Genomic DNA, 25,555 nt, shown 5'->3' with positions numbered 1-25,555 from the left:
ATAGAGCCGGAGCTAAATAATTGAGTTTAAAAACGAACACCCATTTAATGTAACTTTTAACGTATCTACCTCATTTTTCTACCTAAGGACCAGTGTTATACATATTTTGTTAAGAACAAGACTGATCATAACAAAACCGTAAAGTACAAAACTACTCTTAGATTTTATATTTAAGTTAACAAACAAAACGTAGTACAAATTATATGTGTTCGAGTGTTCGTGCCCCTTTATTATTACGTAATATTTTATACCCAAAGTTGTGTGTGTTTGTATAATTATTAATAATTTGTTGCTATATTATATTACGAAAACCCTAAAGTTATATTTAGTTTCAAAATATTTTTAAGTTATAGTTTTATTTTGGCTATGAACATAATAATTATTATTACGCGCTACGAACATAAAAATAATCATTTTATAATGCGCTGACAGCGCATAATCCAATGTGTCAGACATCTGTACACCATCTTGCATTCTCATCCCATTAATTCATGTATTTTTTCTGAAAAGAGACGGGCATAATAAAAATGGACCCACAACGCCGTCCCAATACGGGTCGGCGTTTATTTTATTTTAGGGATAACGACTGGTTCAGCGAGCTTAAGGCTGATGGGCTACGCAAATTTTGAAACTCCAGCTGGTATTCAGAATTTCTCCATAGTGAAACCCAATACCTCACTATTTTCTGGCTAGACCCGTTAATCGATTTCAGGTCACTGCCATCCGTACTGGAGAACGCTAGACAAAAAGGCAGAGGCAATGAGGCTTTTTAGTAAGGCAACGTGTGTATTAGTAAAATATACAATTCCGGTATTATACACACCAGTCATCAAAATTGATTTTCAAATCTCTGCGCTTTAAGTATTTAACAAAGACTGGTTATTTTGAATAAAAAAAGAAAAGTTAAAATTTCAATAAATACGCTAAATCTGTAAATTTCCCATGTCCACGTATATATTGAATCATTACGGAGAAAAAATCCGAGAACGAGGACCATAAAAACTTCAGTCTTCATTTATACCCGTCCATTGGGATCTGGGGAGTGTTTGTGTGTATGTTCGTCTTGCTCTTAGAAATCGTAAAACTACTCTTTAGATTTTAATAGAAGGTGTCTCTTTGGCTATTTCTTAGCGTTCTGCGAGCTTTATAACCTACTGACAAAAACAATAACTAGACCTACTGTAAGGCTAACATCTCACTAGGTGGTGGCCCCACCGTTTTTCTTGAGCTACCTCTAGAAACATCAGAACAGTATGGCTACATTAGTTACATGGGAATGGACGCCAAATAGTAGGCACTATTTGCTATATTTTGTGCTTTGTGCAAAGGAAGTCAAGTGAGTTTGATACCAAAAAGCTACCTACATAGCAGTGGTTGCCCCTCTAACCTAGCGGAGACCAGATAGTCTACATAGAGCTGTTACATTTTGACGGTACCGCGCCAGGTTGCGCCCCCGCTATCTCTTAGTGAGAAAAAACAAAAAACCAAGACAAATGAATCAAAAATTATAGTAAACAATTCGTTTAAGAAAAAATAACCATTATTCTGCGGTGGAGTTTTTAATGTAGTCATCAACGAATTAAGATTAGTATTCTGAGTTTTTTGGAAGTAGTAGAGTAATTGGATTTGCGTTTTGAACTCTATCGCATTCATAGTTATCATATTATAACTGTCTTCACGGTAAATACAAAAAAAAGAATAATAAAAATATCAAACAAAATGAAATATTATTTAGGAGTAGAGCTTTTTTTTTATTTAGACACTAGCACAAAATACAGTGTAAGATAAGTGATAAAAGCTATAATAGGAAAAAATATAATTGAATTCTTTATTAAAGTGCAACTTGATGTGCCAAAGCCGAAAATATTTTATCGCAATAATAAAAATTTATATTATATTTTAGGTTATAAAGTTTATGTCAGTTAAGTACTAATGTCATTCCGCGTATATGTTAGCTTTTTTTATTGAGCCAAGTAGGTTTTGTATCTGCGTCATTGCATTTTTTTTTATTTCATTTAAACCTATTTCTTTTTTTTTTCTTTACCCATCTTACAGGCTCTTTTGAAAACTGTTGAGACTCTACAATCGGTTCAGAAGGCAGATTCTACGTAAAAGAAGCCAGTCAAAATTCAACTGATCTTTGTTTTACAGTACTGCCACAATATCGCATTTTTTTAAGAACTTTCAGGATACTGTTGCAATATAATGTATGCCAATAATGTTATTTGCCCATCGATTTTAAAGTATAACTATTTATAGGTTAATAAATTAAGGTTTTCTTGAATAATTTCATATTCGGTGTGAAAAACATAGCTGTTTTTCATAAGGTTACATTTTAACATTATGATATTAAAAATTATAGTATAAGAAAATATTTAGGAATACCTCAATACTGTAACTACTCTACCTGGTGACGTGACGCAATTTTTTTTTTACATAGTACTTACATTTTAAGCACCTGATTAAGTCAAAAACTCCCTATGTACAACAGACATAAACTTAATGATATTTAAACTATTAAAGGTGGACACAGTAAGTACTCAATGATTTTTACTCAACATATTATACTCTTGACTTAATACTGGTAATCAAACAACTTACTTTTACTTGATAGTAAATTAAAACATGTAATTTTCCCCTTTTAATAAGAAATACATTCAGCTTAAATACTGCACTATGTTAAGATCTTTTTACTTGAATTTGTTATGCTATTTCTTTATATTTTTTATTCGTTTTTATAACACTTATTACCGATCGAAAGTAACGTATTACAAAGAATAATTATTTTTAGGCGTATTTTATTACTTTTTAATGTTTTTATTCACTAGCAGAATAAGCTTCAATAACTTCGTAGATAACATGTTTCTATGTCTATTTTATTAATCAAGCGCCGACACTTGATTGTTTTCAGCTCGTGTAACTAACTACCTCGAATATGTAATTATATAATTGAAATACTTGTTAAAATAATAGTTAATTATAAGTTGTACAATTCGACTTTAAATATATCTGAATTGAGATGGTATTTTACAATATTTCCGACCTCTTAGTTATTTGCCTATTGCTCAAAAAATTTCCTACTAAACACTTCTCTATTTTGTTTATGCGTTAATTAATGTATCGTTTCGATATCTGAATTAAACATTTTACAAGCGTAAATACTTAAGGTATATAGGAGTATTTTAGCAGTGGAAAAAGATTGTCTTATGTGGTTACATCAGTTGCAATAAACATTTACAATAATATACGAGAATGTAATTAACTATGAACAGCATTTAATAGTTAAGTTAACTACAACATGTAAAGCGGTAAGTTTCATAAACACTTCAATACTGCCTGATGTCCTTTAAAACTTATTTTGTCTTTAGAAATTTTTAGAATGTTCGACGTTTGACAAATTAAAATGTTAATAATTTGGGCGAATTGCGCACTGAATTTGCGTAACTTTATTTTACACATATTCAAATATCCGTAAAAGTTATTAATGTGCATTAAGAAAGTAAAGCCAGTAGAATATAATGGGTTAAGCGTTAATTTATTTTTTATTTTTATTGTGGTTTATATGACCATCATCATGCATCTTGACTTGTTGACTTTTATTGGGTCGATGATATTATAAGAAAAAACAGTTTCTATAAGCTGGCCAGAGAAAAACAAACCCAGCAATAGTTTAGTGGTGAATATGAGAAAAAATTGACAAGAATGATACTGGTATCTAGTTGCACTTCTTAAGTTAATAATAAATAGTAAACTGACATTTGGCAGTAAGCAAATCACAGCATAATCTTTTAAAATTAGGTATTACGAATACGGGTTTCTTAATTTTAAATATTATATAGGCATAAGAATGTAGTTATTTATAAGATTTTAAAGACTATTGGAAATCATCTACCTCATAATTTAATAAAGTTTAGAGTTTATTAATAAGTTAAAATTATAAACGTATACAAAGTCTAGCATTATTTTCATTCTATCTTCGAATGCTCTATGATTAAAGGTTTTGTATTTCTTATGTTTAGAGTTTAAATTTTGTTTTCTTTTTATTTTTCAAAGAAAAATAAAGTATAAAATGTAAAAGTGTTTTATTAGTCACCTATAATTAAACATATCTGTACTTAATAGTTTTGACCTTAATTGGCGTATCCGGCATAATATTTAGCCAGGATTTAATTTGAGACTGTACTACTTCCATCTGATATTTTTTACGCAGCCTGTAAATTAAACCAGGTTATTTTACTAAAAACTTGTTAAATTACATTTCTGTATTTTATTTTACAGAAAACATAATTATTTTTGGTTTTGGTAGTTGCTACTGGGATCAAAAACTATTTTCAGCAAGTACCATATGCTAGACTTTATTTCTTACTATGATTTTTGCACTAAATTTGGTTGCCTCTTATCTCAGTGACAGGACCCAAAAGGTTTGCATAAAAGACATCAGGGGGACGCAGGGGTCGGCTACGTCAATGGGTGTCCCACAGGGTTCAATTTTGGTTCCCTTTCTATTTTTGGTGTATATAAATGATCTACCACACCATGTCAGTGAAACCGGTGACATTGTACTGTTTGCAGATGATACATCTCTAATTTTTAAAACTGATAGAGGTAGAGATAACTCTGACGATGTAAGCCGTGCTATGTCGCATGTGTCGCACTGGTTTACTGTCAATAATTTACTTTTGAATGCAAAAAAAACTAAGTGTGTGGAATTTCTTTTACCAAATGTAACGAAAGTTAATAAAAATATAATAATAAATGGAGAATCACTAAAAATGGAAGATTCCACAGTTTTTCTGGGCATGACCTTGGATTGTAAGCTTCAGTGGGGTACCCATATAGATACACTAGCAGGTAAACTAAGCTCGGCTGCTTACGCCGTGAGGAAAATTAGACAGATTACTGTCGTAGTATACGTAGATTAGGCCTACTTGAAATAAATGTTTTTTTTTTTCAGAAGAAGCTATGCCAAGCTGCTTTATCCACTTGATCCAATATAAGTGAATAAAATATGGGTTTTTAATAAAATTAACAAAAAATTTGATATTTAATCAATTGTTTAATCATATTTTGAATTAGTTTACAGTTCAGTTCGAGTACAATTACTGCCTCAAAAAACCTTTGATCCCCTGATTTTCAAGTTTTTTATTTTTTACGGTTAAATTAAAGATTTTTCCCAAACAATAACAATTGACGGACCATGTAGATGACCCACAAATAAACTAATACAAAACCCAATTGGAAAATCATCACACATTCTACAAAGTTACGCCCTCTGCCCGAGGCGGAGGTGTTAAGACTCATGTGGCTGTAATTACACCGGCAACAATGCACATTAGGCCGAACACACCTGGCTGATTTACGGCAGAAGTAAGCATCATCGACGATCTCTGTCACAAGGAGCTTTACTACTACTAAAGTTTCAATACATACATGCTTTAGTATGTTATTTGGTTAGTTTTTGTAGTCTTACTTACACTCTAACTTTAAGTGAGTACTGCTAGAGTGTGGAGCCTAGAATTGTAGGATAATTTACACAATTTTTCTATCTATATTTCTCTGTGTGAGGGGTGGATTCGTCACATATTTTCTTAGCACGTTTTTACGCCCTAGAATAAACCCGATTTTTAGATTTCAAGCTTGTTGATTTATGTATAATCATTCACACTTTAACATCACAGAAATGTGTTTATCCATCTTGTGAGTTAACATCAAATAATCATATGAAAGTATTCCAACTCTTATATACCTAGGCTTACTTGCTCAGTATGTTTAATTTTTAACTTACACTAAATACGTATTTCTATATATTTTAATTAACCAAATAGATATTAGAGATATATGAGGGTTTACCATCGACAGTATGCCCATTCTGCATAACTATCATTAATAATCGCTCATGAATCGTTACAATCAAATCCATTTTCAGTCGTAAAATGTTAGACCAAAGTTAAGAATAATGAGAAAAAGTGTACGATTCTAAACAGTGTTAGTCATACAATATGGCACTACCAACAACGTTATTACAGTATCATATTCATCACATATCTTCTTAGCACGTTTTTCTGCACGAAATCCTGTGCCCAGCAGTGGATGTTTTAAGTTTCTGACGACCTAACTGGCGCAGTGGTAAGCGAGAATTTATAATTTATGAACTTTCTCTGCTCTAGTCTGGTGGAAGACTATGGCCGTAGCTACCTAACACCCTAGCGATTAGGATATACCACCAATGATTTAGCGTTCCGCTACGCTTCCATCTAAATAGCCCTGCCTGGGATCGAACCCAGCACTTTCAATTATAAGATCACATCGCTCACCACTGCGCCAAGGAAGCCATCATCCGATGAGTATGATGATGGTCATCTAAGCGAATAAGACAATTATCTGAATAACATAAATGTGTTTATCCAACTTGTGATTTAACATCAAATAACCATAAGAAAATATTCCACTTATATACCTAGGCTTACTTGCTCAGTATGTTTAATTTTTAACTTATACTAAATACGTATTTCTAAATATTTTAATTAACCAAATAGATATATGAGGGTTTACCATCCTGCATATCTATCATTAATTATCGCTCATGAAATGTTACAATCAAATCCATTTTCAGTCGTAAAAAGTTAGTCCAAAATTAAATTTGGAAAAACTTTTTACGACTGAAAAACTTAAGAATAATGAGAAAAAGTGTATGATTCTAAACAGTGTTATTTAAAAAATATGGCACTACCAACAACGTTATTACAATCATATTAACTAAGTATTATATATACTTATAAGTAAGTATTTGATTTATTGACAAATAGCACTATTATAAGTAATGCAGCGCATAACTGCGTGGCACGTCATAGTCCTTGGAGGAAAGTTCGAAGGCGATGGACGCCCAGAGATGTCACGTTTTTCAGGCAAGCCGGGTGAAGATGGGCGCTCCGAGGATGCAGCAGTGCGGGGCTCTCCCCACTTCCCCGTGCCGCGCGTCGCCCCGCGCCCCTCGCTGACGTAACGCTGCCGTGTCCGCCCGCCCTAGTGTGTGCCGCGCCGCGCTCCGACCGACCGGGCATCACTCACGCGCCCACCAGTCTTTAGTGCAAATCACTTGACGTTTCACTCTCTGGACATCAGATTCGGTATTGAACTCCATTAAAAGGTGCATAACATGGCTGTGCACGCGCTCATGTGACACTTTTACCTTAAGGCTCCAGTCCGCCCCCATGGCCGGATGCATCGATGTCATTCCTCAATAACTTCTCGTTAACACCGTTACAAAATCTCCTTTTCAGCGCCGTTTAGAGTCTTAGTATATCGATTAATATTTTTAAGATTTCGGGTAGTAAATCATTAAAGTAGAGAACTTTATTTCATTGAATCAAATCCGTGTTATAATTAAGATATATCTGTCAAGAAGTATATGAATCCGATCGGTTTTAAATCTGATACCAGCGTATTAACCCATTTACTACTTCACTGTGTCTATATGAACCGTCTACCAATAATGCAATTACTCTAATTTAAATTTCTGATTGAATTAGAATCTAACATTGCACCATAGTAGGGACATGTATGTTGAAGTTTATGTAATAGGGAAATCAGAAGGCTATTAAGTGAAGCAAATAGCATAATGTTAAAGTTTGTTTTAAAATTATCAATATTTACAATAATATAAATGTGTAGTTATATCGAAACAGATATATCTTAATCAGTCGTGAATTGAAATGCGATGTGTACCTAGATCGTCGATGGGTTTTAGACACGATAATAGATTTGGACTATAATTGGCATTAATGAGTGTATGGTAAGTTACATGTGTCTAATTCAGACGTAGGTGCCTAGTGGTCGACAATGCTTTTTAGACTTTAGATTCATCATACATTTATACGCAAAGTCGCAGAAACGAAGTCATGTTATAATATTAATTCATAAAACAATCATTCACAATCATGGTAGTATTCTTTTTATATAGCGTACAAATGACCTTCATCTTAGTCTGAATGCGCTATCTTTATGATGATATAACGAACTATCATTATTCATCTTAAGGTTCTGTTTATCATGATAAAATTTAGATGAATGTAAGTAGGTACCGAGCATGAAGAATATATTCGTAGTGTTTAACATTTCTGTCATTATAATATTTACATCACAAATAAAATAAATATGAATGCGCAAGATATAATTTCGAGTATTGAATTAGATACAAATAATACTATTTTGATTTCTACATTAAATATAATCATCTCAAACTTTGTAATCTAGTACCGTCTGCAATATAGCTAGCATGAATGTCAAATGCGCCTTTAAAAACTTGCTTATTTTACTCAAAGGTAGATAAATTATTTTCTGCGATCAATTATTGAAATGTGTACTATACTCGTAGCTAATTCGTATTATAATAGCAAGTTGTATTCGTATTTTATGTAACCGTTATAAACAAAGATGTAAGCGAGTTTATAATAGTAATACTTGGGATTCTGTACATCAATATTTTTATTTATATTTTTTATTTGGGTTTTGGAAATTATACTCTATTTCATTAGCTTGTTATCTTAGGGCTAATTTGACAATTGTTTTATAACGTATTTACTAAAGAATAAAGGTACATTGACATAACTATAAAAATATAAAGATTGACAATCGATGATAAATCGGCTCCTTATTTGTGATGTTTTTGAAAATCAAATAGTTTCAACAAAAAAAAAACCTTTATTATTAACATTTGGATATTTTTCTTTCCTAGGGTCATTATTATAAAGATTATTTTAAAGTATTGATTTAAAAATTGGTAAAATTCATCATTCATCAAACGTCACTACAGAAGTAGTATGACACCTATTGTCATACTACTTCTGTAGTGACGTTTGCATAGTTTAATGTGTGCCGCACAAAAGCAATTTGAGAAGTATGTAAGGGTTGTCTTGAGAAGTATGTAAGGGTTGTCCATAATAATGCAAGTGACGCATCAAAATTATTAAGTTAAGTTAGTCCAGGTCACGTGACACGATTTTAGTAACACCCTCCCCCCCCCCCCTTCTTTAATGTAACACCTGAGTGAAACCTGATGATACCCCCTTCTCTCCTTATTTGCGTTACGTCATTTATGGATGCCCCTTAAAAATGTTAAAGCTGCAATATGACATTGTATATTTCTTATCATAGTTCGATATTTAACGTATAGGATAATATTATTTAGGTTATCTGATAAACTAATTCTTAAAAAGTCGTACTCTTGCGAAACAATGTTTTAATTGGTTAACTAGCAGTTAGTTCGTCCGCGCAGAATTAATTCCTAATCTAAATTTTTCCCTCTCTCATTTCCATCCCTACAGAATTAATTAATTTATTTTACTCCAGATCAGTTAAAAAGTCCCAAACACACGGCAAGGCATATTATCGCGGTTAATAATTAGCAAAGTTAAAAAAATATCCCCGTATCCCGTTCACTTCCCCAGTACTTCATGTAAAAATATTTTAGGGAAGAAAATATTCAAGGTCATATATAAGGTGGTTATATTAAGGTGTTCATCACCATTCAGTTTCAAATAATAATATAAAATTTGAAAAATTCTTTTTATTTATTTCAAGTAGGCCTAATAATATAAGCACTTGAAACGAGGTGCCACTACCACCTGTTTGTAGTGAATCTACAAGTTCGGATGTAGATTCTACCGAAAAGGAGCTGGTAAGAAACTCAGGAATTGTACTTTTTCGTCATCAATTTTCAATTTAACAATCATTTTTCGTCGTTATAGATCGACGGGGGATCTATTAGTGTATGCCACTCACATAGGGGGCGAATTCATCGACAAACATGGCAAAGCTCCACCTGCATCATCACTCACCATCAGGAGTAATTGTAGACAAACGTTCGTCAGTAAAAAAAAACCTTGTGGGGAATGAAAGCAACCTGTTTTCTAGCAACCTTGCCATTAAGAATACATATTTTAGAGTATGAATTCAAAATGGCAATATACTTTATTTTTCACTAATATCGGACACATTCACCAGGTTCAATTTTGTAAAATCCTAACTAACTAATGCAGAACACTTACTAACTTCCGAATTTAATTCACTATAATACTTTATTTTGATACAAGTTTTCACCTCATGTCTTACCACTTTCCCCTTAGTTTTCCCTGTGCTAAAGGGAAGTCTGTTACTAATTTCGTAAACATAAAACTTTCATATTAAATTCCTCCAGAGTTTTGTATAAAAAGTCGTTGAGATATTCTCATGTCTTAACTACATTTTAAGCTTAAATCTTCTTCTGGTGCTTCTCCACTGTTGATGGTAGGCCGTCATCTCGTCATATATATTTTTTGTCTTTCGCCAAACGAAATCGGTGCCACGTTGGCTATCCCAGTCCATTCACGGATATTTCTAAGCCACGACTTTTATTCTTCTACCGACGCGACGCTGTTTTTCCTCAATTTTATGTAGTAGGACTTCATTATTTCTTAATTTTTGGACCAAACTTATTCGCAAGCTTCTTCGGTAGCACCACATTTTAAAGCCAACTAGCTTTTTCTAAGTATTTTTTTAATTGTACTAGTCTCACAACCATTTAGAACTATCGGCCAGATATAACAATGGAGCATTCTCATACGCAGGTTAATATACAGCCGTACTCTTTATTGCCGAATACTTTATTTTCACAGTTTTTTGACAGTTTCAATCCGGATCTTTATTTCAGGATCTGGACCACCAAGTAACCATTTTTCATTAACCTTTGTTCATTTACATATTTTAACGTAGAAAGTCTTTTTAGTTTTTTTACCTACGATCGTTATGATTGGGTTCAGTTCCTGATTTTTTATAATAACATCAAAAAAGATTCATGCTTAGACCGGATTTTGTACTACAATCATAAACGCTATCTATTATTTTCTGTAGACCTTGCAAACTAGAAGCCAAAAAATCGCGTGTTGTATCGCCAGCGTATAATAATGTTACGTATAATTTGTCCGATTATCTTGACACTCCATTCGTTTCTTCCAGTGATTCTGGAAAGATAAAATATAAGTTGAATAGAAGCGACGATAAGATGCATCCCTATCTCAAATGTTAAACCAAAGCTTAATAAAAGCCAACTTATTTTATATCCCCTTATTAGGGGGATGGCCCCTAAAAGTTTCCCAAAATTGGCTTAAATTGTATTCAAAATCTATACAAATAAATAAAATGGAAGTCTGTAGTTGTGATCTCAAAATGGCTTTTTATTAAATTTATGTTAGTAAAGTACACGTGAGTGCGTTCGTGGGAAGTACTTATGGTAACACAGGGCTCAATCTTGGGTCCCTTTCTGTTATTGGTGTCTATAAATGATATGCCGCACCATGTCAATGTCACTTGTGAGATTGTTATTGTATTGTTTACAGATACATCTAAAATTTCTGAAACTGATATAATTAAAGATAGCACTTACTATGTAAACCAAGCTGTGTCATTTGTTAAATATCCTAGTTTAGAGTGCAAAAAAAATCGTGTGGTATTTGTATTACCTAATTAGCAGGGTAATTGTGGACCTCACAATTTACACATTAAAACAATGTATTAAATCACATTTATTACAGCGAGATTAATAACAGTTGATGTATTTCATAATGATATGATTGCTTGAAAGCCTACGTACGTATCTATTTGTAAGTACTTACAAATTTACAAAAGTAGGGATACATGGTATGAACTGTAAGATGAAAAACAGTATAATCCGTCTTCATCCTCGAACATGTAAAAATATTCAAGAATCTTTTATTTAATTTTAAATTTATATCTGCATTAGATATTACAAAAAAAAAAATTAAACCATTTAAATTGAGAAAGACAGGTGAACAGGGGTATATATCTCCTATGACATACTAGGTATCATTGACGTCATTGCCCCATATTTACCCATAATTTTTAATGAATTTGTTTATATGGATTTTTTTCCAAATTTAAGGTAACATGGAAAACCCACGATTTAAATCTGGTAATAAAGCTGCTCTAAATAATTACAGGCCTTTTTCTATCTTACATATTTGAAAAAAATCATCTTAACCATCTTTTAGAACATTATTATGTTAATAACCTTCTTCACCAAGATCAGTATGTTCTTTGTCGTAGCAAAACGGATGCGAGTTCTGAACTGATAAAACATATTTACGATGCTTGGAAACATTCACAGAAGGCTATTGTTGTTTTTTGTGATCCTTCCAATGCATTCGATTGCATTGAACATAAAATATAAAGCTATATTTTATGTTTAATGCAATTGAATGCTTTGGTGAATAAAGTTAAAAACTTTGCACGTAATCTGATTGTCTCTTATTTCAGTGATAGAATCCAAAAGGTATGCAAAAAAGATATAAAAAACAAAGTCTCAGGATAGGCCTATATTAATGGGTGTCCCACAGGGCTCAATTTTGGTTCTATTTCACTATGCCTGTAGCACTTGTGAATTTGTGCTTTTTGCAAATGATAAATCACTCATTTTTAAAAGGGATAGAAATAAAGACAATTCTTGCGATGTAAACCAAACTATGTCGCATCAGTCTCACTGGTTTACTGTCAATAACTTCCATTTAAATGCTAATAAAAACTAAGTGTGTACACTAAGTGTGAGGAAGATTGGCAAAAATGTTATTATTAATTGATACAAATTGAGAATTCCACAGTTTTTACAGGTGTGACCATGGATTGCATGCTTCAGTGGGATGCCTATTAGCGGGTAAACTTAGCTTAGCTGTCTATGCAGTCAGAATAATTAGACAGTTTACAGACGTTTAAACAGCTAGGCTCGTGTATTTTGCGTACTTTCACAGTGTAATGTCCTATGGGACCTTGCTAAGAGGCAAAGCAGCTGTTATATGTATATATACAACAACAAAAGAGCAGTCCGATAATATACTAACTTAGATCACGCAAATCCCTCGGTTAAAATGGAAAAAAATAAGTAGACTTACACTAGCTTCGCAATATATTTGTAATAATTTAATCTTTTTTAAATATTGACTTACTAGAAACGGACATAAATTGTTGATATCAGAATATCGTCTTAGAAAAGTGCAGAAAACCTGTGTGGGACTGAGTTTATGCTTTTTCAACATGATACCGAAGGTAGTGTTAGATTTACCATTACATAAGTTTAAAGAACGTAGAAAATCATTTAATAAATCGAGATTACTATACTTATGATAAATTTAATAATGACAAGGTTGCTTAGAAGCAAGCTGCTATTATCTCAGACAAGATAGAACAATGATTGTAAAATTGTAAAAGAGAAACTCAGAAACAACAAACAGACATACTTGTCGTTTCAAAAGTGCTTATATTTGACCTACTTGAAATAAATGAATTTTGAATTTGAATTTATAAAGATACATCTATACAGTAAAAATTATATTTTGATCATATAATCAATAATATGAAATAATTGAGTATATGATCAAAATATATCAATAAATTGGGATCCAAAATTTTAAATCACACAGATAAATAACTCTTTGAGCAGATTTTACTATAAACTATTTATGAAACTGGAGCCATTGGTAGGTTTTTTCTTTGGGCGCATATCACCTAACAACCTTCGAACCAATATATATTTATAGCCTCAACAGCTCAACGGTTAAGGGGGTGGGGCGGCTAATATTCTTTGAAAGCGGAATAGAACTCGATATACAGCTCGACCCACCTTTAACACCGGCTATGCCGAAACATGTTATTTATTTATAAACTAGACCTGAAATATTATACTTTTCCAACTAATTCTACATCTACTGTACTATTAATTCATAAATGCAAAGTTACTGCATGTAGAACAGAAGGCTGAAATAAGTAGATTTTATCGCTTCATTAATTTCGTACACTGCATAAGTTAACCTAATATTAGAATAACTTTTATAAAACTCTGCTTACCCATTTTGACATGACCAGTTTTGCGCTTTAAAGCTATTTCATACGAATCGTATATAGTCAGATATTATAGTAGATACATATAGATGGCACTTTTGATGCGTAAATAGCATAAAAATGTAGTAGGTACAAGTAGCCTTATTCACTCACCCACTTATGCAAAAAAACTTTTATTGCGTGAAACAAGCACAAATAAATCAACACAATTTTGAATTTATAATAATCCAGCGTTCCCCAAGCTCTGTGCGTGGTTGTTTGTTTTAAAGCCTCCTGTAGTAACAGTTACTTTGCCCAGGTTTTTATTTAATTCTGTAAAAACAGTAGGTACTGTGTTTTTCGGGGAATTAAAGTATCGTAATTCCATATCCAAGATGCCAGCTATCTCTGTACTAAATTTCATCAAGATCGGTTAAGTTTAAACCTAACATACATAGACCTCACGGGGCCTAATAAGGTTTCACCTTACCTATTTCTTACTTTTCTTTTCATTCCCTATCACAAATTACTGCTAATAATCGAGACCCCTTTGAAGTTTTTATTTTATATTATTAATTCTTTTAGTACGTACTTGGTATAACATTTCTTTTTTACTATGCATTTTTATCGCTCTACGATTATGTTCTTTTGGAAACCTAATACTGACTTTTTTATTTCGCTACTCTTTATTTAATGTAATGATGATTCAGTCTTAAGAGGGCGGGCTAAAATGTTTAGGGTATGGCAGTTATGCCTATTTCTTGGTTTCTACGCAGCTTCGTAACAGTAACTTAAATCGAAAAGCATTTAGTCAGAAATGTGGTTGAGAATAACATACCTATCTATTTTTCGCTGCGAAGATCTTTATAAATCTTAATAGTTTAAATTATTTAGCGGCTCTCAACACCATCAGAGGACACAATTAGTGCTTTTCAATTGAAGGATGTCCACGGTGGACATAAGTGTTGGACCCAATATCTGTTAACTAATCTTAAATTCATTAATTAGGGCCAATTGATAGGGAAAATGGTCAAGCGGCAAAGCTTCGTTTATTAGACTTTAGGGTTTATTTTCGACATGTATCTCGGGTAGGTAAGGTTGCCAGCTTTTAAACTCGGCAATAATTATGAAAAATCGAATTCGTACAGTTAAGTTTACTAGCTTCAATTTAGAGTGCTATCCTTTATTTTTATATAGTAATAGCTACCCTGTGTTAATCCACCTGAGGCGTAGATGTTAGGATTCATGTGCCTGTTATTTATGCCCTTCAAACCGGAACACACCAATGCTGTTCGGCAGCGAAATAAGCATGGCCTTCCCCAGACGAGCTCTGTCACAAAAACTCACTCACCATTCTCTGATCATACTCTACCAACTCTGTTCTTACATCCGAAGATTTTGGCTCAGATTTATTATTTTAGGGCACAAGATTTCTCTATAAATTGCTATGCATTTTTTTTAGGCCATAGAGAACTGGCAATATCATATTTACTCACTGATATACAATTTCTTTACAAGAAAATATATTATTAATATTTCATTCCGTTGTTTTAAGTTTCTCACCATAATTTTAAATAGTTGTTAAATAATTCCTGGTTCATATTTCCCCTCTCGTATAATATTCCTAAATGAATGCAATCAACGATTAAGTGTATTTTAGACAACATTCAATTTGCTTTATATTCTCTACAATTTAAATAAAGAAGGTCTACTAAGTATTTTGTTACATCTTAAAACTTAAAATGGATTAAGAAGATGCTGGTCGCAAAGATAAGATATTTGGGATACAACTAGCAGAAATCGATAACACTGGAAACCTGCACCAGTCGGTAACGTAACTTATTTGAAAGGCTGCCCGTAAATACTCGTATATCTTGTCTACGTGTAACTGATATATAATAGAAAGTATTCAGTAATAAGTTTTATTTAGTTCTATTGATTATTGAAGATTATGAATGTAGAAATATTTAAAATTTATCTTTATTATATCATATATTATTTGGGAAGCGGTGATAGCTTAGTGGGTAGGATTTCGACCTTACTTTCTAGGGCCGAGTTTGAATTCCAGCACTCACCTCTAACTTTTATAAGTTATGTTCATTTCAAGCAATAAACTAAATAATAAATAAATATCACTTGCTTCAACGGTGAAAGAAATCATCGTGAGGAAACCAGCATGTCTCGAACTTCTCCATAATGTTCTCAAAGGTGTGTGGAGTCCACCAATGTAATGAAAATGCCTGTTCACGATAATTGAAATACCCGCAAACCTTTTTTTTAACTAATGCGTTAATCAATTTTATCTTACTACAAATAAGTGTTTAGCTCATGTTCGTATATCATGTACCCTGCATACCTGTTCAAAACAACTCATTAGTTCAACGAGATGTTGAACTTCGCGTAGGAAAAATTAAAGGTTTGAAAAGTTTAAAAAACCAACTTTACTATAAACGGGTTTCCTTGAACAAGGGTAGTTTTACTACATAATACGTTGAATACTAAATAGTGCATATAAATAATTTATCTAATAGCTTTCTAGCTATTCTGCTGCATTCATGGTTAGTAATACTTTAAGCATCGCTGATGTAGTGTTAAGTCGATTTATTAGCCCGTAGGGTAGGACTTCGACCTTACTTTCGGGGGGCCGAGCTCGAATCCTACCATGCACCCCTAATTTTCTAAGTTATGTGCGTTTTAAGCAATTAAAATATCACTTGCATCAACGGTAAAGGAAAACATCTTAAGAAATCCTGCATGCCTAAGAGCTCTCGATAATGTTCCCAAAGATGTGTGGAGTTCACCAATTCACACATCTTTGAGAACATTATCGAGAGCTGAGCCAGCGGGGTGGCCTTACTCCCTACTCATTGTGGGAGCACCCTTTAGTAAGCCCATAATGGGTTGTTATGATGAAACTGCTGAGTTTCTTGCCGGCTTCTTCTCGGTAGAATCTGTCTTCCGAACCGGTGGTAGAGTCACTACACACGGACACGGACGGTCACTACAGACTTGACGTTTCAAAAGTGCTTGTATTAGGCCTACTTGAAATAAATGAATTTTGAATTTTTTGAATTTTGATGATAATAGTGATAGCAGTTAATTTACGCTGCATCGAGTTTCGGTGATATTGATCGTTACGTCATAATTGCACTTTTTGACAACTCAATTAATCTTGAAAATGCATCAGCAGGCATAGAGGTGATCTGCATAAGTAAAAACTTAAGGTGACCTCCCTATTCGCTGTGTCTGTTGTTATTGCGTGGGGATTAAAGCGTTGCTCTGTCAAGCTACCGAAAAGTAACTAATTCACGTTGCCGAAGCTAAAAGTATCTTGTGTGGTATTTACCAAAGAACAAATTTGCAAGGTTTGTGTTTTTTTACTTACTGTTGCAACTTTGATCATATTATGATATTTGATCTTGATGTTATTTAGTTGGATGTTTAAAATGATACTTTAGTCGTGCTGCAGAAGTGCTACATATAAAATATATCCACGAGTGTTTGAGATCCAATTGAGAAAAAAAGGTAATTACAGAGCAATACGTGAAAGTATAAAAACACAGCCAGGTGCGAGTAACTTGTCCACTGGGGACTTTGTATTTTGTTTTGGACAGGATAACTTAATTTGTTATACCAATTATACATTTATCAAGTTATTTTTCACTGATTATGATCTGATACATTTATGTCTCTTTTTTTTATTCCACTACAAGTAAGCCCTTGACTGCAATCTCACCTGGTGGTAATTGATCATGCAGTCTAATATGGTAACGGGCTAACCTGTTGGAAATAATGGTAGTCATACCCCTAATCGGTTTCTACGCAAAATTGCACCGGAACACTAAATCGCTAAGCGGCACGTCTTTGTCGGTAGGGTAACTAGCCACGGCGAAAGCCCCACACCCGACCAGACCAAAGAAAATTTAGAAGTTATAAATTCCCAAATTGCCCCTGCCGGAAATCAAACCCGGGATCTTCTATTTAAACTCACAGAGCTCACCGTTGCGCCAGGGAGGTCGTCATATACTCACTCACACTGTCTTACTGCGGGCACAAGCCTCCTCTCCTATTTAGGAGAGAGAGAGAATTAGAGCATAAACCCACCAGGCTAATCTATTGGGAACAGTACTCTATTACTGCATTTCCTTCACAAACTGTGACACATTTAATATAATATTTTTTATTAATATTTTTTTATTTTCCTTAATATATTGGTGCATTTTGCTGTACAAACCGATGTAATGGAGATAAATTATATTTCTACAACTGAAAAGAAAATAAAACCCTATTTTCGAATCTACAAATGGATCATATGAATATGATTGACCTCGTAACCATATAATTCAACGAGGGAATTAAAATCATTAATTTTGTGAATTATTCTCATCACTTTTGTTAGACCTACGTTCGTACAAAATTTCAAGATTGCATGTACGTCATTATTCTTTATCATTTATCATTATTATCTATTTTTCAACTGAACTTAATTTGTAAATATAATTTCGTGCCTCAAGCCAAGACGGACTGGCGGACGGACATACATACAGATACTATAAAAGTTTTTTTTTACGAAACTCGAAAATAAAACACAATATTATGTTACCTATATATAGGTTTTAAAAAATGTAAGAATTGTATGTAGGAAATAAGGGAATTTATTAATAAGATTTCCGTTTTCATTACGATACTCTAAAAGCAAACTGATAATGATTTAGAAAGATAGAGATAAGTTTAGAATAAGTAAGAATATTAATATAAAAAAAAAATATTAAAACCATTAAGAAGTTTTTTTTACAGCCGTTCAAATAATGATTGTTAAGGATATAATTGCCACAAGTATTATACCTGAAAAGATCAAAAACGTTATGACTGGGGTGATTAAATCAGGTATTTTCCCAGCCATTTGGAAAACAGCAAAGCTAGTATTGCTCCGAAAACCAAACAAAAAAGCTGATGATCCCGCTGGTTATAGACCACTCTCCCTACTAGATTGCTATGGTAAACTGCTAGAAGCAATCTTATTAGGCAGGATAGAAGAATTGCTACAAAATCATTGCAACTTAGCGGATACACAATTCGGATTTAGGAAAGGAAAGTCCACACTTGGCGCAATTGAAAAGGTTGTAGCAATGGCGGAAGCGGCGAAACAAGGCACACAACGTAACAAAAAATTATGTGCATTAATAATGCTTGACGTTAAGAATGCGTTCAATTCAGCGCCTTGGCAAGCTATACTCGAAGAAATAAAGAGAAGAGGCTTCCCTCAATATATGTACAACCTTATAGATAGCTACCTAGATCAAAGACATGTCGTTGTAAGAGATGCTAAGGGAACGACAAAAACGTTTGAAGTAAGCAGTGGGGTACCACAGGGCTCCATTTTAGGCCCAACACTGTGGAATATTCTTTATGACGAGGTGCTGAGATTGGATTTGGGATCTGAGGTCCAGCTTGTAGGCTTCGCAGATGATCTAGCCTTAATAGTGACGGCCCAAAAAGAGCATGTGTTAATGAAAAAGGCCAACATTGCACTCGGTAGGATAAGCGGCTGGATGAAACACAAGAGACTTAGACTTGCACCCGAAAAGACTGAAGCCATTATGCTTAGCGGAAAAAAAAGGTATGGCCCAATCTCATTTCTAGTAGACGGCGTAGAAGTTAGACCTGGAGAAAAACTAAAGTACCTGGGGGTATATGGTTTGACAGATGTCTGAAGTTCAATAAACATATTGAAGAGGTGTCGGGCAAGGCAGAACGCCTAACTGCAGCGTTGGGCCGGCTGATGCCTCGGCGAGGTGGACCACGTGCGAGTAAGAGAAAATTACTGGCATCAGTGGCCCACTCTGTTATGTTATATGGTGCACCAATATGGGTAAAGACATTAAAGATGGATAAGTATAAAAAAATGCTGACAATAATTCAGAGGCTGCTTGCCATAAGAATATGTGGTGCCTATAGAACTATCTCTTTAGAAGCCGTGCAGGTAATAGCTGGACTAATACCCATAGAGCGACTGGCTTTGGAACGTACCAGAAGATACAGAAAAGACAAAAATACACCTGAAGAGGAAAGAAGAAGAACGTTGATAGAATGGGAGGCAGAATGGAGAAGCCGTGGAAAAGGAGCATGGACCAGGGAACTCATACCGAACCTTAAAGAGTGGATGGAACGCAAACATGGAGAAGTAGACAGATGGCTAGCACAGGTTTTGAGTGGGCATGGTGTCTTCAACACGTACCTGCATACCATAGGTAAAGCCATAAGTGACGAGTGCCCCTATTGTGGCGAAAATGATACTCCACAGCATGCCATCTTTGAGTGCCGTATGTTTGAACGAGAAAGAAATATGACTTTAGGAAAAGGAAGCAAGTTAACGCCTAAAAACTTTATACCCAGAATGCTTGCGAATAAGGATGAATGGGAAAAAGTTGGTAAATGGTAAATTGGTAAAGCTCATTATGAAAACTCGGGAAGATGACGAATGGTATAGGCAGAACACCGAAGCCTGAATTAAACAGCTGCCTTTCTGATGGAATACTTAGTGTAATACCGGAAAGTACAGTGGAGGATGGAGGAGGTTTTTAGTCCGCAGGTCACTCCATAATTATAGGTGAAGTCGGGCATGCCAGTTAGTGGTATCCATGAGGATTTTCCTCCTCCATATATATAAAAAAAAAAAAAAAAAGGATATAATTGCGACTAAAGTGACTGTTTTATGAAATCTAAATGTTCCAGGTTCTTTCCTATAAGTTTTGCATTATAAAAAACTAATCATGTTTTAGATTGTTTGATCATACAAATATAACTTTACCTATACAAAGATAATATCTACTTGCCCTAGAGGCGGCGCCAACTTATAACAAACACTTATTCAGATTAAAAAAATCTTCCCAATCATATTTGTTTCAATAATTAATGGTTTTGGTATACAGTACTGTCTTCCTTCGAAGTCATTATACCGTGAATTGCACCCATCCTTTCTTTCTCTCTCAATTTATTGGAAAAAATTAGGACTGCCTAAGTTTTTTACAAAACACAATTATTTAGGTACCTACGAGTAAAACGTGTGGCCAACATCCAAGAAAATATACGTATGTACGGTGTTGCCAAGTAAATCGCGGTAAGTTTGGAATTTGTTGAAATTGCACGTACATAAATTTGTAATTTATTGTAATAAATTGGGCTTCAAATTCATTTTATAACCATGTTATTGGTTATTTTTTAAATAATTATTAATTTCAATAAAATTTATAATTTAGTCAAAAGTTATGTTGCCATAAGAACTTCAAAAACTATAAGAATCTCTTGCTAAGTTTATATCTTTTGTAAAGAAAAAAAGAATGGCTATAAAAAATTCTACAGACAAACACAATCAGTTTTAAAATAAAATTTAGCTTGAGAACGGCGGCCATAATGAAATCTTACTAGGCTTTTACGGGCTTGTTTAAATAAAACAAGCCATATCTATTTTAAAAATACAATATTTAAAAGATGTTAAAGTCAACATCTCACGAGGAGACTCCATTGTCGGTGTTAAGGGTTCCGTACCAAAATGGTAAAAAATTAAACCCTTACGTGGGGATTTATCAGTCCTTCATTCCAACACCCTTCGTGTGCCAGTCCGACTGCCACTTGGACGTTTTTTTATTTAAGCAATAAGCTGTGTAAACAAAGTTATTTTTGCATTTCCATAATATAATTCTAATCTCTTTCTTGATAATTCTAATCTTTCTCTTTTTTGTTTTGTTTTTTTATCGTTTTGCTTTTATAATCTTCTACCGGAGTATTGGACCTTTGGTGCGCGAGTATAAAGAGGCTCAGTTGGTCAGAACACAATAATAAAATAATATCGATAAATGGAAACAAGTACGTAAATCTGTTACGTTGCCCCATGAGTGGCAAATACGCTTATTCATTACCTAACTTACTCTACGTGCTAAAATCTGCAAGCCCAAGCATTCCAGCAACTATTGCCTACAAACGGAGCAACACCTTGCAAAGCATGCGAGTAACGCGTTGTTGGCTTTGATTTTCTCGAAAGAGATTTGAACATACTGAGGGTAACAACTCTGCGAAAATCAATTATCAGTAATGGTAAAAGGTGTAGCTAGCAAAAATGCAAACGGCACTTGAATCGCTTAGTGCTTTATATAAATATAGTAGTAGTAGAGCTTATGAAACAGAGCTAGTCCGTGCAAGTTAGTACTTACGCTATGCTTATTCCTGCTGCCAAAGAGACATTGCTGTGTTCCGGTCTGAAGGGCGTGGTAAGCGGCACAAGTGACTTAACAGCACCTACGTCTCAGGTTGATAGGCACAGGGCGGCACATACATAGAGTTTTGAATTTCTGAGCATTTTATAGCCATTTTATAGTCGAGTCAAATAAGGATTTCCTCCAAAATGAAATATTTTTTAAATATTCGTACAAAGATTACAATCGTTTTTTCTCTCACGCCCAGCTTTTACGTGTTATATATATACTCGTATATTGACATCTTGGAGATAAATAAATAAATAAATAAATAAATAAATAAATATACTACGACAATACACACATTGCCATCTAGCCCCAAAGTAAGCGTAGCTTGTGTTATGGGTACTAAGATGACTGATGAATATTTTTTTTGTATAATATACATAAATACTTATAATATACATATAAACACCCAGACACTGAAAAACATTCATGCTCATCCCCGAACATTTTCCAGTAGTGGGCATCGAACCCACGGCCTCAGAAACGGGACTCAGAAAGCAGGGTCGCTGCCCGCTGCGCCAATCGGGCGTCGAAATGTCTCTTAAAAAGTTAGTAAAAGCTTATAGAGAAGTCCTATTATAGTATAAAGGACTACGTAATCGATAAAAAAGCTTGGGTGAGAATTATTGTTCTAACCAGGTTGCTCTTCTAATAATTTTAAATGACATTGTCAGATGGTGATAACAAAAAAAAACACCTGGCTAAGTTTGTTGAGGGCTTCTTCTTAGACCAGGACGCATTTGGAACCCTCGTAGCTTTAGTTTTAAGTTTACGAATGTGGTAATCGCCATTATCTCACTACCGTGTGATTCTTATGTACTTGAATAAAGATATTTTTGACTTTGACTTTGGCTTATAATAAGGTGAAAAACCAAAATATAATTTTATTGAAACTAATGAATAATTACGTAGTACGTCGTACATACGGTTTTTTTTTCAGACTTATAAAAATTATTCGTAGGATGTTCATGTCAAGGTGCCTATGTCAAATAAATATTAAATATATAAGAGTGATATTTTACCTTATTAAATTGGCAGTAAGCTGAAAAAAAATTTTCAGCTGAAAAAAATTCAAAATGGCGGATTTGAGATGGCGGCCATACTAATTCCGTCGGGGTATATGTCGAGTATGTAAGAGTATAAAAGATGGAATATTAGTTTCTTAGCAAAGGATAATCGGGATCCGAAAGTTTGCTTGATTCATAAAATATATATATATAATAAAATGCTGACGTTCCGACAATTGGTAAAAATTACAGTATTTTGGGAGAAAAAAATATGAAGCTCGAGGGTTTGTAGACCAGGGTATTAAAGCTACGTGGAGTTTTAATCATTAAAAAATATTCAGAACGTCTTCCACGGCAGAGAGCTGAAAAAAGATAAAAAATCGCGGATTCAAGATGGTGGCTATACAAATTTCATAGTTGCCTGTCTTCTAAACTTACTTCGTAAACATTCAATATAGAATCATACTTGATAAGCATTAAATATCGAGACGAATTTACGTTAATATCATTCACATATTATTGTGTGCCGGAATGCAAAATGTATTAGCCGCTGCAGTTGTAACCTGCTGTGGCCGCAGGCTCCAGAAAATTTAGAGGTAGTTCACTCTGACACATCGCGAATGTCTGAAAGTAAGGCCTTCATTGAACTAGAATACTTCCAATATTAGGGGGTTTGCAATGTTGATACGGTTGATGATAACCACTTCATAAATATTGATGGTCTCATACCACTGTTATGTACTACATCCGATTTAAAAAATTAAATTAAAATGTCTGAACACTTTAATATTCGAGTTAATATTAAATAACAGGGCATCCTCAAAAATAGGGGATGATTAATAAACTGAAAATCTTAAAAAGAAAATTACTGTCGAATGTTTCTTTGTAATTAATATGTCGGGAAATGGTTTTCCCTTAAAACAACTTTTTTCATATTTTACTTAAAAGATAACATAAACTTGCTCTACTCTCCGCCCTATAACGGAATATTTTGTTTATCAAGCTTTTTTAGTAAAGAGAGTGTACACGATCATTCTTATGTGTATGTGCTGAGTACCGCTAAATTAGTTTAAAAGAACTTATTGATACTCCATTTAGTTCTTTACATCCAAAATAAATATATGTTATTTTTTACCATATTTTTATAGATATAGTAATCCGCTTTACACAATTCGCAATTTTATTTTGGTAGAAAAAGTCACAAAGTTACCTCTAACAAAACTTTACAGCACGGTTGTTTTAGGTATTCATCAAAAATTTGGTATACTTTGGTTATTTGAAATCGAAAGCGGTCATGACACGCTCTTAATGGTTTTCACACCCTATCCATAATTTATAACGAACAATAACTATGTGGAGATGATTATTCAAAGCTAAATTAATTAGCCCAATTATCGAATAAAACCTGAGTAAAAAAAAACCAAAGAAAAAATAGTTTGTCAATTAGCTCTTACACTGGCTTGTTAACTATACATACAGTTCAAAAATCAACTCAACTATTTTATCTCGAAATTTGTACTTTATTACACCTAATGTAAATAATTGCTCTTTCATTCGGTGAATAATGGTTAGTTAATTAATCTAACGCTTAACTTTAATCATTTGTAAGTCCAGCTCAGTTATCATGGCTACAATAACTCTGTCTTTAAAATAAGCTTTAAAAAGATACACGTGGTATCTCAACTACTTATCGAGAAGACTTCACTGTCACACTCACGGTGTAGTGCTTTACGTATCTGTATGATAGCAAGTGTGCCAAGGAAATACGATAAAGTGCAAGATTCACTCCTAAATCGTTTACGTAATCATTAACCCGTTTAGTTGATTTCGATAACGGATTCAAAATGGATGGATCTCGTTTAAAAGCTGACCGTGATTGTAATTAAACTAAATCTTCTGTTTATTCTGTTCTCGGCTTTGATTGTACCTATATTAATTGTAGTCTATATACGGAAAATTACGTCTTATAACATTGGTAGAACTTTTGGTATATTGGATAGAAGCAGGCGTTACTTTGCGGAAATCCATAATATATTATGAAAATTAAGCTTAATTTGGTATACTTCGCGAACAGCAGGAAAATCTGTATGGTGTAATTAATAATTACTTCAATCCGTACAATCCACACTAAACAGATCCTCGGCAATGTACCCTTTACGCACGTTTAACTCCGAAACCGGAGCATCCTCAGGAGATGTTGACTTGACAAGAAATAATTGTTAAGTTGACAACTTTACACCATACAATTATACCATACAAATTCTCCTGCTGTTCGCGGAGTATAGCAAATTAAGCTTAATTTTCATAATAGAACTTTTGGTGACAAAACTCGTCCGGGGAAGTACAACTGTCATGCGTTGTTCTGCCACCAAGCAGCATTGCTGTGTTCTGGTCTGAAGGGTTTGGTTGTTGGTGTAATAACAGGCA

The 25,555-nt window shown here is 33.7% G+C and overlaps 1 protein-coding gene across 4 annotated transcripts in view; it reads left to right on the top strand.

Annotated features, from left to right (window-relative positions):
- The first annotated feature begins 7,046 nt into the window (after positions 1-7,046).
- LOC120625704 overlaps positions 7,047-25,555 on the top strand; it is a 163,947-nt gene continuing 145,438 nt past the window's right edge. For all 4 annotated transcript variants that reach the window (XM_039892848.1, XM_039892847.1, XM_039892845.1 and 1 more), the window contains exon 1: positions 7,047-7,147. The gene's annotated coding sequence lies outside the window, so the exon portion shown is untranslated. The remainder of the gene's footprint in view (positions 7,148-25,555) is intronic.

This window comes from Pararge aegeria, chromosome 8 (assembly GCF_905163445.1).
Source record: "Pararge aegeria chromosome 8, ilParAegt1.1, whole genome shotgun sequence".
Classification (NCBI taxonomy): domain Eukaryota; kingdom Metazoa; phylum Arthropoda; class Insecta; order Lepidoptera; family Nymphalidae; genus Pararge; species Pararge aegeria.
The sequence above is the reverse complement of the archived record's forward strand: the minus strand, read 5'-3'. Positions and strand labels throughout refer to the sequence as shown.